The sequence below is a fragment of the Zingiber officinale genome, chromosome 4B (assembly GCF_018446385.1).
Source record: "Zingiber officinale cultivar Zhangliang chromosome 4B, Zo_v1.1, whole genome shotgun sequence".
NCBI lineage: Eukaryota > Viridiplantae > Streptophyta > Magnoliopsida > Zingiberales > Zingiberaceae > Zingiber > Zingiber officinale.
The window spans coordinates 92,509,096-92,522,831 of NC_055993.1; the positions used below are offsets into that span (position 1 = coordinate 92,509,096).

Genomic DNA, 13,736 nt, shown 5'->3' on the forward strand with positions numbered 1-13,736 from the left:
AGAATAATCAGATGAGCTTACAGCCACGCGGAGAAAAACAGAGCAGAGAGCGCACAACGACCTTCTTAGCAAGGAGCTCACAGCTTCACCAACTTGCTTTCTCAAAGGATTGATCGCAAAGAAAACAGAGAATCGGTTAATTTTCTGAACCTCTCTTCTTCCTTCTTATGTCTCTCTGCTTCACTGGCTCGAATCACCGCTGCCTGCAGAATCGCTGCTGCCAACAAGGCGTAGCCAATCACCTCTCCTCCTCATCTGGTTCTCTGAACCCATGCCAATGGAAATCACTGGCATCTCTGGATACGAACCAATAAGTAGAGGTCAAACTGAGCACAGCCCAATCGCAATCAGATTCGCCAGTGAACATTGATGCCTCAAATGCATCTGTTGCAGCAAATCACAGTGTAAAGAGCACTTGTCTTCTTCTCTTAATGAAGCTTAATTTGAATTCAACCATGAGAGTGTGACCTGCAACCTGCAAGCTACTCACAACAGATGGTTAAAAATAGATGGGTGAAAACAAATACGGCAATCGAAAAAGCGCATGCAAAACAAACAATACCGTGGGTGGTGCGCGACCGATCCACGCTTTCGATCATCGCTGATCGGTGCGGCGATCGATCAGAACTATCTGATCGGTCCACGATCGATCGATGTCGCCATTCGAAATGCGATAGCGATCGATGACCGATCAGACTAATCTGATCGGTCCCGAGACCGATCGGATGTCGCTTCCCAAGCGCTTAGCCTCGATCGGTCTCGGATCGATCGGTAAATCACGAGAACATCGATCGATTTCGATCGATGCAGGCCGTCGAAAATCACGATGAACCATCGATCGATTCGATCGGTGGCAGATCGACAAGAATCGCCGAGCCATCGATCGATTCCGATCGGCCGCCACCGATCAGGTGTCCAATTTCACTGATCGGTGCCGACCGATCCGCTTTGACTTCGACGGGTCGAGCCCTCTCGACCTAGTCCGAGAAACGAGCTCCCAGCCCTCCGACTTCATCTGGTCCTAGAGAACGAGCTACCGAGCCCTCTCTGACTTCGCATGCCAAGCTTCCTTCTTGGACTTTTCAACACCAGATGTCCGATCATCCTTGATCCATCTGGATTTTCCCTTGCCTGGCTTCACTCACCAGGACTTGCACCTAGCTTCACTCACTAGGGTTTTCACCTGGCTTCACTCACCAGGATTTCCAATCTGCCTGGCTTCACTCACCAGGACTTTCCAACTGCCTAACATCCCAGTTAGGACTTTCTCAATCAGGTCAACCAGGTCAACCTAGATTAGTAATTAATCTGAGTTAAATATCTGATACAAACTTAAATCAGTGTCAACAGCAAAACAACATCCAGGTCAGACTGTATCAACAGTATACACTTATGCACATTTAATAGTATCCTCCCCATCGGAATCACGGCTATTATTTGTGTGACCGAAGAAAAACCAACTATTAATTTTATTTGTCATAAAGTTAGGTTGACAAGATAATAAAATTAATGGGTAAAACCCTCTCTTACAAATGTTCGAATTTGTATACGTCCACACTATCGTGGCATACAAAATTCACGGTGTTTGAGGTGTTGGTGAATTTAAATGATATTATTTGAGGAATCAATATTATTTTTAATTCTAAAGTATTGACCAAATATTTTATGATTCTTAGGATTTCAAATGACCTTCAAACCTCCTGCTGTTATATTAGAGAATAGACTTACTAGTCCCAATTATAATAATTGAAAACAAAACTTGGACACTAAGGTGGACTGCCCTCTCAAAAATGAGAACAATAAAGGTGTATCTTATTCATTAGTTGTTGAAACATGTTTAGTGGTGTTATCTACTGGTACCTAGTGTGTAGATACGGGAGTCACTGATCATGTCTATAATTCATTGCAGGGGTTCCAAGAAATCCGACGACTACATGAAGGGGAAATCACCGTTTACATGGGCAATGCTACGAAAGTAGCGGCTGTTACAGTGGGAGATGTTTATTTATCCTTTGATAGGAATAAAACATTGATTTTGAGAAATTACCTTTATGTACCAAGTTTTAGAAAAAATTTAATTTCAGTTTCTAAACTATTTGAGGATGGATATTCTGTTTCTTTTGATGACAAAGTAGTTGTCAAGAAAAATAGAGTAGTTATCTGATCTGGTACATTGGTTGACAATTTATATACTCTAAATTCAATAACTCACACGATGCAACAAATGGAAATTAATAACACATCTTCTAATTCTAATAAGAGAAAGAATCATTCGGAAATGAACCAAACATATCTTTGGCATCTAAGGCTAGGTCATATTAACTTGAGTAGGATTCAAAAGTTAATAGCCGATGGACCTTTGGGTTCATTGGTGGTGGAAAACTTTCCAACCTGCGAATCTTGCTTGGAAGGAAAAATAACCAAGAGACCTTTTAAGGCCAAGGGGTATAGAGTCAAAGATGTGTTAGAATTGGTTCATTCTGATTTGTGTGGACCTATGACTATCAGGTAAGAGGTGGTTTCGAATATTTTGTCTCTTTTATAGATGATTATTCGAGATACATGTACATTTACTTGATGCCGCAAGTCTGAGTGCTTTGATAAGTTCAAAGAGTACAAGGCTGATGTGGAGAAATATCATAGTAAAAGTATCAAGACACTACGGTCTGATCGTGGTGGCGAGTACCTCTTGAGAGAGTTTAGGAATTACTTATCAGAGGTCGGGATTCAATCTCAACTGTCTGCACCTGGTACACCCCAACAGAATGGTGTGGCAGAACGAAGGAATAGGACTCTTATGAAAATGGTTAGATCAATGATGAGTTATTCAGAATTATGAAGTTCATTTTAGGGATATGTCCTGGAAATGGCAGTGCACATTCTGAACTTGGTACCTTCTAAGTCAGTACCCTTTACTCCCACAGAATTGTGGAATGGGCGTAAGCCTAGTCTGAAACATATTCGGATTTGGGGTAGTCCAGCACATGTGCTGAAGGGAGACACTGATAAGTTGGAATCACGTACAGGAGTTCGCTTGTTTGTGAGTTATCCTAAAGGAATGAAAGGTGGTTTATTTTATAGTCCTAAAGATCAGAAGGTCATTGTTAGCACCAATGCCTGATTTTTAGAAGAAGACTATGTAATGAACCACAAGCCCATGAGTGAAATTATTCTTGAGGGAATTAGAGAAGACACGTCTAATTTAGTACCAACTGTATAAGATGAGATACCACAAGAAACTACAACACGTGATGCACAATTACAAGTAGTGTCTCGTCGTAGTGGGAGGGTTGTTAGGCAACCTGATAGATTCATGTTTTTGGGAGAGTGTTCGGACTTGATCCCCAGTGAACATGAACCTGATCCCCGGATATATGATGAGGCACTCCAAGATAAAGATGCAGTATCTTGGCAAAGTGCAATTGACTCTGAAATAGAATCTATGTATTCTAATCAGGTATGGGAGCTTGTAGAATCACCAAATGGTGTAAAAGCCATTGGATGTAAATGGATCTACAAAAGAAAAAGAGGGACAGACGGGAAGGTGGAAACCTTCAAAGCAAGGCTTGTTGCAAAAGGGTATACTCAGAAAGAGGGAATCGATTATGAGGAAACCTTTTCGCCGATAGTCATGCTTAAGTCTATCCGGATTCTTTTATCTATTGCTGCTCATATGGATTATGAGATTTGACAAATAGATGTCAAGACAGCTTTCCTTAACGGAAGTCTTGAAGAAAACATTCATATGAAGCAACCAGAGGGGTTCATTGCAAAGGGCAAAGAACATCTTGTTTGTAAGCTCAAACGGTCCATTTATGGACTGAAGCAAGCTTCAAGATCTTGGAACATCTGATTTAATGAAGTAATCCAGTCTTATGGATTCATTCAGTGTCCGGATAAGTCTTGTGTATACAAAAAGTGTGACGGAAATGTGGTGGTATTTCTTGTACTATACGTAGATGATATTTTGCTCATTGGCAACAATGTCAAAGTATTGTCAGACGTAAGGGTATGGTTGTCCAAGCAGTTTGCTATGAAGGACTTGGGAGAATGTGGACATATTCTTGGGATCAAAGTAATAAGGGATCACAAGAAAAGAATGTTGTGCTTATCTCAAGTTTCATACATCGACACTATCCTAGCTCGTTTTAGCATGCAAAACTCCAAGAAAGGATTTCTACCTTTTTGACACAGAGTGCCTTTATCTAAAGAGATGTGTCCAAAAACATCAAAGGAGATAGAGGACATGAAGGCAGTACCTTATGCTTCGGCTGTAGGAAGCCTAATGTATGCAATGCTATGTACGAGACCGGATATCTGTTTTGTCGTGAGCATGGTTAGCAGATATCAAAGTAATCCAGGACAAGGACATTGGACTATTGTAAAGCATATAATAAAGTACCTGAGAAGAACTAGAGATTATATGCTGATTTACCAGGCAGATGATTTGCTCCCTGTGGGTTACACGGATTCGGATTTTCAATCAGATAGGGACAATAGTAAGTCGACCTCGGGGTATGTGTTTACTTTGGGAGGTGGAGCCATAACATGGAGGAGTGTTAAGCATAAATGCGTTTTAGACTCCACCATGGAAGCTGAGTATGTGGCAGTCTCTGAGGCAGTCAAAGAAGCAGTATGGCTCATAAACTTCTTGAAGGACTTGGATGTGATTCCTGATTTGCCCAAAATTATCACAGTTTATTGTGATAATAGTGGCGCAGTAGCAAACTCGAAGGAACCACGAGCCCATAAGGCAAGTAAACACATAGAGCACAAGTACCACCTGATACGAGATATCGTGAAATGAGGAGAAGTTGTTGTCGCCAAAATTGCATCAGAAGATAACCTGGCAGATCCTTTCACTAAGGCCCTTCCGGCGAGAGCTTTTGATCGACATGTTGAGGGGATGGGAATCAGCTGTATGACAGCATTTATGGTAGCATAGTCTTTTAGTATAAATGAGAGATTGTTAGGATGTATACTAAAAACCTAGCTTTTTGTAAACATTTATTTTGAAATAAGAATCACATTGGTCAAATGTCTACATTTATGTTAAATGTAGTTGTCCATTTAATTTATATTGTAAATAACATGGTGTGTGGTGCCACACAGAAGATCATGTTATCAATTCTTTATAAATTATAAATAGTAGATCACAACTAAGATGGAATGGGACAAACCATTGGAATGGTTGTAGTGTAATTTGGTATTAGTTTATCTTAACTATAAAATTACACTAGTATACTATGTGTGTATTGATCAGGACCATTTGAGGTAGTTTCTTTTTATACTGACTATATAAAAGAACAAAACCTCTGTTATTATGGATGTACATGCTCTTAATCCCGATATAATAACAAGCACATATACTTAGTATGTATTTCTTTAATTTATCAATGGGTGAGAATTAGTTCGTTAAATCAATAGGCCCGATAAGTTAGGAAATAATATTATTTATATGGTGTGTTGTTGATTATAGAAGGAAACTGTGTCCTAGTAATCTAGGTTGATGATGTCCCCTTGAGGAGCTCATAAGGATTGCCATGTAAACCCTGCAGGTGGACCTAGTCCGACATGACAATGAAGTTGAGTGGTACTACTTTTAGAGTTAGATATTAATTAAATGAGTTGTCAGTAACACATTTAATTAGTGGACATTTGATATCTTAAACACAGGTAGACTAACGCACTCATGATAAGAAGGAGCTCATAATGTAATTTGGGATTGGTGCGGTAGTTCAATAATAACTCTTTAGTGGTATGAGTTATTATTGATGAACTTGAGTTGGGTGTTCAGGACGAACACAGGAAGCTCAAGCTCATCGGGAGACCAAAACCAATTTCTCCTCTCGGTCCCTGTTGTAGCCTCTAGAAAGCCTTGTATCCACCCTAAACCCATCTTCTAGTCCATGTTGTGGTCGGCCAAGCACATCTTGGTGTCCAAGATGTGGCCGGCCAAGTCCTTCATGGAGCCCAAGTAGGGGTCGGCCAAGCCATGCTTGGTGACCAAGCATGGGGTCGGCCAAAGTAAAAGGAAGTTTTTGATTAAAAATAAAATTTTGTTAAAATCTTTTCTTTTTTGTAGTTGCCTACAATGGTTAAAAGAAAGATTTTAATTTTGTTTAAAACTTTTCCTTTTATAGCCATCTACTAAGGGAATTTAAAAGAGAGATTTTAATCTTTCCTTTTATAGCCATCCACATGGTTTTAAAAGAGAGTTTTAAATTTTAAAATCTTTCCTTAAAAGAGAGATTTTAATTTCTGATAAAACTTTTCTTTTTGGTAACCATAATTTAAAAGAGAAGTTTTAATTTTAATCTTTTCTTTTTTGTAGATGTCTACATGATTTAAAAGAGAGATTAATTTTAAAACTTTCCTTTATTGCCATGTACAATAGGAAATTTAGAAAAGAGAGATTTTAATTGTTGTTAAAATTTTCTTTTTTAAAAGGGAGGCCACAAATAAGGAAGTTTTAATTATGTTTAAAACTTTCATTTTTTGCCATGACCAAGGATTATAAAAGAAGAGGAGGTGATGCCTTATGGTGTAACACATATTATTATTCTCCTCTTCTCCTTGCTTGTGGCCGACCCTCTCCTTCTCTCTTCCCTTAAGGTCCGCGTCATCTCTATATTCCCTTCTTCCTCCTTTTCTTCCTTCTAAGGCCGGAGCTTGAAGAAGAAGAAGGAGAAGACAAGAAGTACCTAGGTGGTCGGTTGCTTGGAGGGGAAGAAGAAGAGAAGGAGTTTCCTATTTTGGCATCCCTTGGTGGCTCGAGAGTCTTGGAGGAGAAGAAATGGTTCGGGTGGATTCCATCTTGGTAGATCGTTGCCCACACAACGTCCAAGAGGAGGAGAGGAATACAACAAAAGATCAAGAGGTATTTAGCTACAAAAAAAGGTATAACTAATTAATAGTTTCCGCTTTGAATTAATTAGTTAGTTTTCTTTGCATGGATTCTGAAACACCAACACAAGAGACTAGCGATTTTATGTTTCGATTTCGTGCTATCGATTTTGTATTTCGATTTTGTGTTTCGATCTTGTGTTTCTATTGTGGTCTCTGTAGTTAAACCTAGGGTTACTGCAAGAAGTTAAATATTTAATTTCTTTGAAAGACTTTGTCTAGGAAGTGGTGGATGATCCCATAACCAAGAAGGCCTAGTACCTCACCATGTTTAACTTGTAAGCCAATCTTTGAAATAGATCAACTTCTGTAATATGGTTTAACTTAGGAAGATCACATCGGTTAAACTTGGAGTAAAAATGTTAAGTATCGTTTCCAATCCAAGTTTAATTTCTGAAGAGCAACTTGGATTAATAATGTTAAGCATCGTTTGCAATCTAAGTTTAACTTCAGTAGAGCACATGGGTAGCTAGGTTAAGTTCTGTGCTTGTACAAATTTTTATACAGGGGAAACAGAATGATATTCTGAGTAGAAACCAACACAACTGACTAGCGAGGTGGCCCAATTGAAGGCTGATCTGGAGAGGAACTCCGAACAGCTTTAAACTGAATGGGACAAGAGTGCCTAGTAGGTCTCGTGAATTAAGCGACTCAACAAGCAGACTGCCAGCTTTGAGTCTAAAATCAACTTTGCCAATACCCGAAAGCTTCGCGCCATAGAAGACTTAGAGATTAAACAAAAAGAGGTAAGGGTCTTGGCACAAAATCTGAAGGAGGCTGAAGCTGCTCTGGTCACCGAGCGGGAGAGCTGATCAGAGGAGCGGGAGAGCCGATCAGAGGAGCAGGTGGTTGTTAAGCTTCAGCTGGACGCCAAGGATGTATAGCTAGCTTCGATGAAGGCCGAGTTGGAGGCTTCTCGAGCGGCCTTCAAGATTTACCAAGATGCAGAGCCCGGTCGGTTTGAAGTCTTCAAGCGTGATTATCTTCGTTCAGACCCCTTCAACGACCGACTCACTAATTAAGCGCTCCGCCTCTTCAATTTTGGCATCGATGGAACCCTCCAACAGATAAAGGATGGCAGCTATCTCCCTCTTGCGCTGACCAACAAGATCATAAATAGAGAGAAGCTCACCAAGTCACTATCGAACGGCGTGCTTGATTATCTCGAGTAACCTCCTTTTTTTTGTTTCACAGGCTGTCTTTTGTACCCTCTCTAGGTGCTTTGTAAAAAACTTTCTAAGTGTCAATGAATGAATGCTCGTTCGACGTTCCCTCCTTTTGTTAAATTTTGTAAGTGTTCCTCCATGCATCACCGTTAAGCACAGTGGGCTATCTAGCATCTCCACCGCCTTTTAGCATTTTGTGAAAATTTTCTAAGTATGCATTCTTGTACCTTCGCTCGTCAATGTAACTATCTAACGAGCCATCCAACCGTCTATTTCGGCGTATGCTGATCAGTCTCTTTGCCTTTGTGAGCGTGGATCCTACCTGCCAGTCGGCTGCACAGGCGATGTTTATAGTCGTCACATAACTTTCACTGATTTTAATCTCAAGTTTATAGCCGCCGCTCGGCTATTGTCGTAGACTTGAGGGTTTATAGTTGCCGCTCGACTGTTGATTCATTGACAAGGGTTTATAGTCATCGCTCGATTGTTGATGCAAACAAGGGTTTATAGTCGTCGCTCGACTGTTGACATAGACCAGGGTTTATAGTCACCGCTTAACTATTGATGTAGACTAGGGTTTATATTCATCGCTTGACTATTGACGTAGACTAGGATTTATAGTGGCCACTCGACTATTGAAGGCGTAGACAAGAGTTTATAATCATTGCTCGACTTTTGAACGTGTATACAAGGATTTATAGTCGCTGCTCGACTTTTGAAGACATAGACAAGGGTTTATAGCCGCCGCTCGACTTTTAAAGGTGTAGATAAGGGTTTATAGTCGCTGCTCGACTTTTAACTTGGCTGAACGGTACAACAGTCTAGAGCACTTAGGCATTTTATTCATTATCTCCCTGCACACATAGGACATATATTCATACAAGTATATCTAGATTTAATCACGCACCTCTCACCTAGCCCTATAGGGCTGGAGATGGTTTGCACTCCAAGGCCGATCTAGCTTTCTCCCATCTCCATCTTGCAGATAGTAGACTCCCGAACGGAGCTTCTGAATGACTTTATAGGGTCCTCCCCATGGGGCTTCTAACTTGGTGATGTCGCCGACCGACTTTACTCTCTTCCAAACCAAGTCATCGACCTGGAATGACCTTGGAATCACCCTCCGATTGTAATTCTGCTTCATGCACTACCTGAACGCTATGAGCCGGACGACGACTTTATCCCGTGCTTCATCTACCAAGTCGAGCTCCATAAGTATCCGTTCTATGTTTCCATCATTATATAGCTGCACACTATCAGACTCTACTCTAACTTTCACTGAACCACTGCTCCCCCCCCCCCTCTGCACACCAGAAGGAACGGGGTGACGTCGGTCGCCTTTGTTGGTGTGGTGTGATGGACCCACAATACGCTAGAGAGTTCATCGACCCAGCTACCTCCAGCATGGTCAAGCCAAGCCAACAACCCTTTGAGGATTTCCCTGTTGATGACTTCTGCCTAGACGTTGCTCTGGGGGTAGGCCACTTAGGTGAAAGCCTGCAAAATGTCATAGCCTTCACACCACTCTTTGAGCCTCTGTCCTACAAATTGTCTTTCGTTGTTCGAGATGAACCGACAAGGGATGCCGAACCGACATAAGATATTTTTTCATATAAATTTGATTACCATATGCTCGGTTATCTTGGCTAGCGGCTCGGCCTCCACCCACTTTGAGAAATAATCTACTGTGATGAGTAGAAATCTTCACTGACTAGTTGCCATTGGAAATGGTCCAATGATGTCTAGCTACATTATTTTGATTCATAATGCATGTTCTTAATTGTCTATTCTTAGCTTAAACTCACATTTATATTGCATTTTATAATCGCATTTGATCTTGAACTTAATTACAAATTAGCTTTTAATTATGGTATTTGATGCTAATATTTGATTGTTATCTTGTAGGCATCAATAGGGTCATGGATCCAATCCGATCATTTCACACTTAGGTCAAATCTAGGGCTTAACGAGGCGATCAAGCTCCAAAACAATTGTAGTCGTTCATCCACAATCAAGCAGATCTGAGTCATCCATTGAAGATCTGACCCATCTAACCTAATGAGGAATAGATCTCAACCGTAGATAAAGATCCAGAGATTTTGATTCAGATCCGAGTTCATCTAGCCGTTGATCAAGTCGAAACATTATGGACCGTCCGATCAGGTTTGAGGGGGATTTAAAAACCTTGAGAAACTACAGTGTTCCCTGAGCTCGGTTCCTCGTGATTCTCTACTGTTCATCGTTTTCATCCTTAGCGAAGCCGATGCTCCCATCAACATCTAGATCAAAGTTTGAGATCTGTCATCACCGGCAGCATTTGGAGTGACCGACGATCATTGTCCGACCACCAGATTATGAGAGAGGAGGTTCTTCTGTCGCCGTCCATGCAATTCACATTCACCAGACAAGCTCAGATCGGAGGAGTTTTTCCGATCTGAAGGAGTCCAACAGGCAACAGAAATCATGGAGGAGTTTTTCCAGAAGTTTCTGCTTCACATCCGTTCATCAATCGCTCGCGACTTCGCAATTGATTTGATCGATCGATTGACAATCGCGTCTCATTCATCTTTCCCCTGATCTTTGACAATTGAACTTTATAGAAGATTGTAAGCTTGTAGGGAGGTTTCTACAGCTGCACACTTCTTGATTCTCAACCGAGAATCTAAATTGATCCGGTGATTTCTCACGGGAGTTTCCGCGAGATTTTTTGCGTATTTGTAGAAAGACAGTTGATGAAACAATGATTTGAGTTGTGATGCTCTTTCATCTTGATTTTAGTTTCAATTAATAGATCTATAGTTTTAATCTTATTTCCTTTTCGGTGCAAACAAAACCAAGTTGAAATATGTTCTGTTAGATTTTCTCATTCTATTTCTTACGTTAACAGCTTATAGTTGAATTTTAACAGAAATTAGAGACAAGAGTTTAGGGATTTCAATTCTTACTTCAGTTTCAATTCTCAGTTCAAACTTTAGTTTCAGTTCTGTTACTGAATTTGTTTATTCTTAAACTTCCATTAGATTAGAATAGTTTGAAAGCTCTGTTTCTTTCAATTGATTTTCTCCTGGTTCACTATAGCTTCGAGTAATGTTGTTCACTACAAAAAATTACAACTCAGTTTAGTTTATCTTCAAGTAATTTGTTTCAATTTATTTTGGTTTTGTTGTTATTCATGTGTAAATTTGGATGCAGTTAGCTTGATAATTCTAAGTTAACTTTATTTCATGCAGTGATGTGTTTGCTCAAAATAAATTTTGTCAAGCATACATATCTTTTAATTCTATTGCATTTGTTTGTGAAAGACATCCATTTTAATTCTGAGTTTGTAATAACCAAAACTTCATTTCCAGAATAAAGCTCAAATGAATATCACATTCTAGGCATTCACACATTTATTAATGACTCCTTGGAAAAAGAATACGACTTGAGACTCCTTATTACAATAATTATTTTTAGTTACAATGAGTTTCAATCTAATTAATTTGGTGTGACACGTGACATGCAAAATAGTTAACACCAAATTTTGACGCCGTTGCCGGGGAGTTAACTAGAAAAGTGTGATTGTCTTTAGATTGGATTCTTTGTTTTGTGTCTTATTTGCTTACATTGGATTAATCTGAATACTCATTTTGCTTTTGATGTTATGACCAGGACTTCAACAGAAAAATTATTTGAACTTGATCCGGAGATTGAGAGAACCTTCAGGACATTGAGAATTCAAGAGAAAACTTTAGAAGACTCTGAGAGCATTTTATTACATTCAGATATTCCCATGGCTGATCATAATAGAACTATGAAGGAGCTTGCAGCTCGTGATGAAGCTTTCAAGTACTCATGCATTACTTATCCAACTTTGGCAGGAGATTTTGAGTTAAGATAAGGATTAATCCATTTACTCCCTAAATTTCAAGGGTTATCTGGAGAAGACTCGAACAGACACTTACATGAATTCCATGTGGTTTGTTCTACGATGAAGCCACAGGGTATCTCAGAAGAGGACATCAATCTAAGGGCTTTTCCATTTTCATTAACTGGAGTAGCAAAAGATTGGTTATACTATTTGCCACCAGGATTTATCACCTCTTGGATTGATATGAAGAAGGCTTTCTTGGAGAAATTCTTTCCAGCTTCTAGGACTGCTACTATCAAGAAGAGTATCTGTGGAATTCAACAAGTGGTAGGGGAGACACTGTATGAATATTGGGAGAGATTCAAGAAGTTATGTGCAAGTTGTCCTCAGCATCAAATTAGTGAGCAATTACTAGTCCAATACTTTTATGAGGGTTTATTACCTATGGACAGGGGTATGATAGATGCAGCAGCTGGAGGAGCTTTAGTGAACAAAACTCCAGAGCAAGCAAGGGAGCTTATCTCGAACATGGCTGAAAATTCACAGCAATTTGGAAGTAGAGCACTCACTACTAGACGAGTTGGTGAAGTTCAAATGGTTTCTAATGAACAAAAGGAAATAAGGAACTCATTGATTGAATTAACCTCATTGGTAAAACAATTAGCTTTGAACAATGCTACTCAATCTTCTATAGTTCCAAATGTGCAATTTCCATTTAAACAAAGTGAGGTTTGTAGTATTTGTTTAAGCCAAGATCACAATTCAGAACTTTGTCCGAGCCTTCATCAAGATGAATCTTTGGCAGCCTTTTCTAGAGCTCATCATCAAAAATATGATCCTCATTCTTTTACATATAATCCTGGTTGGAGAGATCATCTGAATTTAAGATATGGAAATTCATTCTATCAACAACCATCTTCAAATAAGCAATTTCAGCATACTCAAAATTTCCAGCAGAATCATCCTTTTCAGCATGGATTCCAGCAGTAAAATCAACATTTCTAGCACCCTTACCACCCTACAAATCAATTTCAGCAATCATTTCAGCCTTATCAACAGTTTCCAAATCAAAATCAGCAACATCAATTCCAGAATCAGAGTGTTCAACAGGGACTGAATTTTACACAGCAAGTACTTCCAGCATCTAGGAGGTTGAGTTTAACTCAAGGAGGTTCCAGTAATGCTTCTAATTCTGATGCACAGCAAGCCAGATTGGAGGAATTGATGCAACAAATTCTTCAACAGCAACAAAATCAGCAAAGGACAGATTCAGCAATTCAAAATATAGAAAGGCAAATAGGACAATTGGCTTCCAGCATTAATCAGATTCAAGCTCAGGGATCTAGTCAATTGCCATCTCAAACAACTCCTAATCCTAAAGGGAACGTTAGTGCATTGACTTTAAGGAGTGGTAGAAAAGTTTCAGAATTTTCAAAAGAAGGAGTTGCTGCTGAAAATTTTCCAGAAATCCAGCAACAAAGTTCCAGTAGTGAAGAAATTCCAGAAGTTCAGAATGTGCCAACCTCAAGCTCCACTTCAATTTTCATCGATCCTGTGAATTTGGAGCATGCACAAGGGAGTAGAAGTTGTATTCCGAAAATTTCCAGCAACTTTAGTCCAGCTGAACAGTTTCCAGCAGCAAACCCAGATTGCAGCAAATCTGGAAATTCAGGACATCAAAATTCAGTTCAGAAAGATATCGAGCTAAGCATTCCATTGCCTTTTCCTCAAAGAAAAATTCAACCAAGGAAGAATGTAGAAGAGGAAAGAGCTAAGGAATTTCAAGAGCTTGTTAACTTATTTAGCAAGGTGGA

General features: G+C 39.6%; 1 long non-coding RNA gene across 1 annotated transcript; it reads right to left on the reverse strand.

The window, feature by feature from the left end:
- Positions 1-12,840: 12,840 nt before the first annotated feature.
- On the reverse strand, positions 12,841-13,485 carry LOC121977727. The gene is made up of 3 exons (XR_006111017.1): positions 13,446-13,485; positions 13,047-13,158; positions 12,841-12,940 (listed from the first exon to the last, which is right to left on the reverse strand). It is a non-coding gene; the product is annotated as an uncharacterized LOC121977727 (long non-coding RNA).
- Between the last annotated feature and the right edge of the window lie 251 nt (positions 13,486-13,736).